The sequence below is a fragment of the Cupressus sempervirens genome, chromosome 4 (assembly GCF_028749045.1).
Source record: "Cupressus sempervirens isolate cs-2001-9-10 chromosome 4, ASM2874904v1, whole genome shotgun sequence".
NCBI classification, from domain to species: Eukaryota; Viridiplantae; Streptophyta; class Pinopsida; order Cupressales; family Cupressaceae; genus Cupressus; species Cupressus sempervirens.
The window spans coordinates 279725267-279730697 of NC_143121.1; positions in this window are offsets into that span (position 1 = coordinate 279725267).

Genomic DNA, 5431 nt, shown 5'->3' on the forward strand with positions numbered 1-5431 from the left:
ATCACGAAGTTCTTGGTCAATACTAAGTACATCTTCACTCGATCAAAACTGATTCCTTTCTTTACCTCGAACACTCGGTAAACACTGGCTGCTTTGTTCACCTCAATCACTCGGTAAACACTGACTTCTTTGTTCACCTCGATCACTTGATAAACACTGAGAACTAGGTAAAGCTTGGCTTACAAAGGAATGTCCGGTGAGAGCTCGGTAAGCATTCAGAATCCAATAAGTGTTGTAACTAATGACAGAAAAGTATCATAATGCCAACAATTAATTGATTTCTTTTGAGTGGAATAAGAAGTTAACTATTTTAATTCCTTTTATGATTTCACTCAACTGAGAGTTTCCATTTTTGAACTGAAGAGATAATATTGGAGAAGTTATTTGATTTAAGGAAATTAAATATGACCTCATAATTGAGTATTCTAAATTGAATAATTAAATTCAACAATTAGAATGAGATTATTTAATTAAAACAAATATATTTAATTCCTTTTGTACATTAGCTAAAGAATTAATTTAATTTAATCAAAGTATAAACACTTATAATTAAATTAAATTTAATCAATAGGTTTAATGTAGCTAATTTGAGTCAATACTTAGGAATTAAATAAAGAGTGTGAGTAATGCAGATTAGGATTTTCTACATTTGACAATTAAGTCAAGTAGTGAATGTTAGAACAAGGATTTGCCTAGTGAAATAGGACTTTAGAATTGATTTAGATAGACCAGAATTGGTATCATGGCAATGAGCCAATTTTGGGGTATTACATTTTGCCCCTCTTTGAATGAATGTGCAAGCATCACATTCAATTCAAAGAAAATTAGAAAGCATGATGCGAGGATCAAGAAATGAGATTGGTTTCGAAGTTGATGATATGGAGATCGATTGATAAGCTTGTAAGGACCATCTCTAGAATAGAGCTTTATCTCAAGGAATCCAAGTAGAATACCTTGATACCCAAAATTGATAAGCATTTTAAAGGTTTCCTTCAGAACAAAGTTTCACCTTTAAGGTTCCAAATAGAACATCTAGATACTCGAGATTGATAGCATTCAAAAGATCATCTCCAGAATGGAGCTTAATCTTTAATGATCCAGATAGAACACCTAGATACCTAAGAGTGATAAGCATTTAAAAGATTATCTCTTGAACAAAGCTTGACTTTTAAGGATCCAAATAGAACATCTAGATACTTGAGATCAATAGCATTTGAAAGATTGTCTCTAGAATGAAGCTTAATCTTTAAGGATCCAAATAGAACGTCTAGATACCTGAGATTGATAAGCATTTAAAAGACTATCTCCAAAATGGAGCTTAATCTTTAAGGATCCAGATAGAACACCTAGATACCTGAGATTGATAAGCATTTAAAAGACTATCTCTAGAACGAAGCTTAATCTTTAAGGATCTAGATAGAACACCTAGATACCTAAGATTGATAAGCATTTAAAAGACTATCTCTAGAATGGAGCTTAATCTTTAAGGATCCAGATAGAACACCTAGATACCTAAGATTGATAAGCATTTAAAAGATTATTTCCAGAATGGAGCTTAATCTTTAAGGATCCAGATAAAACACCTAGATACCTTAGATTGATAAGTATTTAAAAGATTATCTCTAGAACAAAGCTTAATCTTTAAGGATCCAGATAGAACACCTAGATACCTGAGATTGATAAGCATTTAAAAGATTATCTCCAGAACAAAGCTTAATCTTTAAGGATCCAGATAGAACACATAGATACCTAAGAGTGATAATAGATAGCGAGATCAAATTATAAGTCATAGAACCATCCCCAGAATGAGGCTTGATCCTTAGGAATTGAGGTTTAGATTGTCATGATACCTTTAATCAAATGATGACAAAATGAAAAAGATGCCAAAAAGAGGGAAACAAGATGCCCCTAGTGGTGAGATGCCTTGAATGATGAGGACATAAGATGGGAATGAGATGCCTTGAGCAATAAGTATTCAATGATGTAATTATCCTACCCCCTCGGGAGCGAAATCAAAAGATGACACACCAAAATGTGACATAAAGCAGTAGAAGAAATTTGAGATTCAACAGAATGTAGAAGAAATCAGAAGAAGATTCAGAGTTAATGTGCAATGATTTTGAGGTCCCAAAGACCAAGTTTGACCAAAAGTTGACTAGATTTGACCATAGTTGACTTGAGTTGACTTTTTCAAAAATAAATTTTGAAAACATGAAGAATTTTGAGTTGAAAATATTCCAATAATCAGAAAGTATCAGAAAAATTCAGACTACACAAGCATTCAATTGCGGTGGTCCCAAAATTTTTAAATGCATTTTTGAGGCACTAAGGTATGTTAGATTTCAAATTTGATCCCGAAAATGGTTTCAAAATGGTCAAATTAGCTAGGGGGTATTTTTGTACAAATCAAAGCACTTTGAAAAATTAGGTCAATAGCTATATAAGGGCCCAAGGGGTCATTTTCAATTCATTTGTACTTTTTTTGACCTTTAGTGAATTGAGCTCTGAGAAAGACATGGTAGTGAATGTGAGATATCGTCATTTTGAGCGCTCAAGATGACAGGACCATTAGCGAGTCATCATTTTCCCACCTTTTTACTTTCACTTTTATGTAGTTCAAGGTCATTTATTGCATGTTTTAGCACGTTTTAGGGTTGTTCAATTGGTCTTCGCATGAGACTATCCTTTCTTGCATGAAGATGTTCTTTCCTCACATGAAGAAATAGGGTGCACTATTTCTTCATGCATGGTGATGAGATTTCTTGAACGAGAGACACCCACCTATCGCACGAAGAATGAGATTCTTCATGTGCAAGAACTTCGTCTCTCGCATGATGAAGAGATTCTTTGAGCGAAAGAGAGAAACTTCATGCGAGGTCTTGAGATCTTTGCACAAGAATCTTTGCATGAGAACCCATGACAAAAAAGGTTAAAATTTTCAATTTTGTATGTAAAATTTATATTTTTATAAGGTTTGTTTTGCTAGTTCATTTCGGTACAGATCATTTGCTTGTCATTTTTGTTTATGTGTGTAGGAGGTCTTTGGTGACATGTCATTTAGATCACACTACTTGCCTTATGGCCCCTTACTTCAGAGTCTTCATGCTACTGACCTAGCACACATCGAGTGATTGGGCCTATCCTCTCTATGCCAGATCCCAGCCGTGATGGTGAATCATGGCCTACTCACAACTTTGATGGAGCATTTCCATTCAAAGATAAACACCTTCCATCTACTAGTGGGAGAGATGAATATCACCCTAGAGGACATCTGGAGGATATTGTAGATCCCTATTCATAGCGTATGAGTTATTTATGATATAGTGCCCCTAGCAGGTACAGAGGCACTTTCTAGTGTGTTTGGAAGGGAGTTGTAGAGAGGTTGAGCCATTAGTTGGGATGATTTGATGCACACATATGGATAGATGCATAGACTGGCATCTATGCTAGTGATCTTTCTGAGCTATTTTTTGATGCTTGACAAAGGACAACATGGGCTAGAGTGCGGGTGGGGAGTTATGCTTCGCTGAATGGGAGAGGCACCTATGATTTTTGGGTGGGGTTAGTGTATGCTAGCCCACCTATTACATGAGATGCATGAGATAGTCTTCCATGAGAAGAAGACTATGGCTGTTAGTGTTTATCTGTTGTAGATCTAGGCAAGGCAACATCTTCCCATCTATAGGCCCATTCACGAGGATGCCCAAGAGCCGATGGAGCCATATATCTATAGATATCAGGGGCATATTACCCAAGTCTTCCTTGGTAAGACAAAGCATTGGAGGACACATCTTGATGACCTGGTCTTTTTCATATGGCGGCCCTGGTGAGAGACAGAGAATTGGGATAATGCCCAAAGAGAGTTTCCCTGGATGTTTAGCTCATGGCCACTGTTGGGTAGGACCACGCAGATCATAGATTGATTTGAAATTTCATGGGTGCGGTGCTAGTACGACTAACCACATGATATTTCACAGGAGTATTATGCCTACGCTAGACTGGCGAGGGATGTAGGGTGGGGGTGGCCTCCACATATGGATCCAGGCTGATCCATGATAGACATTTGTAGTCTAGCTATGATTCAGTGGGACTACCTTCTAGAGGTAGTAGATGCAGGGATGATGCTTGCCTATCATGTTCATTTGATTAGCCATCCATTCTCATGATTTATTGATCCACTAGGAATAGTAGGTTAGGCACAGAGATAGGTGCCTCAATAGCAGTAGGCACAACCATAGCCATAGGAGTAGCCACATATGTAGCCATAGGTCAGACACAGCTGCAGGTGGTAGTGGGATAGGACATGGTTGGTGTTGGAGGCAGAGGATAGAGGAGCAGACACCACCATAGTAGTAAGCATCGCCACTACAAAAGGCAACACCACAGCAGCAGGCACCACCATAGTAGTAGGCACTTGAGATGTTGGATGAGGATATGCTTCATTAGCCTACTACTAGGACACAAGACACAGTATGATGCTACTGAGAGTAGATTTTTCAGGCCTCCCAATAGTTGGGAGATCTATAGATACAAGTAGCTATCTGTGACTCACAATTGGTGGAGCGACAATGAGAGATTGATTGATGGAGAGAGCATGCCAAAACTACTGAGTAGAGGTCAGTGATGCTACATGATGATGTGTGATTACAGCTAGCTTGGGTAGCTTACTACTTTGTTGCATATTTAGTAGTGATACCTGATGAGGCACTCTAAGTTCTGTGCTTTTCATAGTATGCTCAAGAGTCTGGAGGTGCATGATCTCCTGCAAGGCTGGGCATGCCACCACCTCCTCCTCCACCTACTGCTCCTGCTCCTACTCCTCCTAGAGATGAGAGTATAGGAAATAATTAGATGTTTTGTGTCTGGCTCTTGATTTTTGATCTCTGGCTATGTATTGATTGGTGTGCCAACCCCATTTTTTATCATTTTGATCAATAGCACTCGAGCAGTGCCCATTTTTGTACTGACCCATTTTTTTGATAGATATATATTTGAGATTTTTTATCCAAGTATCAATGTGTACATGTCATTATTTATGTTTTTTAACACTTTTATGTACATGAGACATCAATACGATGATTATGAGATGTATGTTCTACTTTGATATGAATGCATATGTATTTTGATGTGATGTGATGTGATTATGAGCATGTAGAGTAGATATTATAAGTATATGGATGCAATGCATATGGAAATGGACTAACATCTCATGTAGTGTTGAGTATTTTTCTTGACAGTGACAGGTATTCCATTGAGGAGTGCGAATCGACGAATCAAATGCTTGTGCAGCCATGGAGAAACCTGATATGTTTGAAGAGATCCACAATTCCCCATCACGAAGGATGGGAATAGAGTTGCAATTGAATCATGTTCTTATGCAAGTGAAGTATGCAATGCATGACTATGTTAAATGCAACCCTAGGTCTAGTTA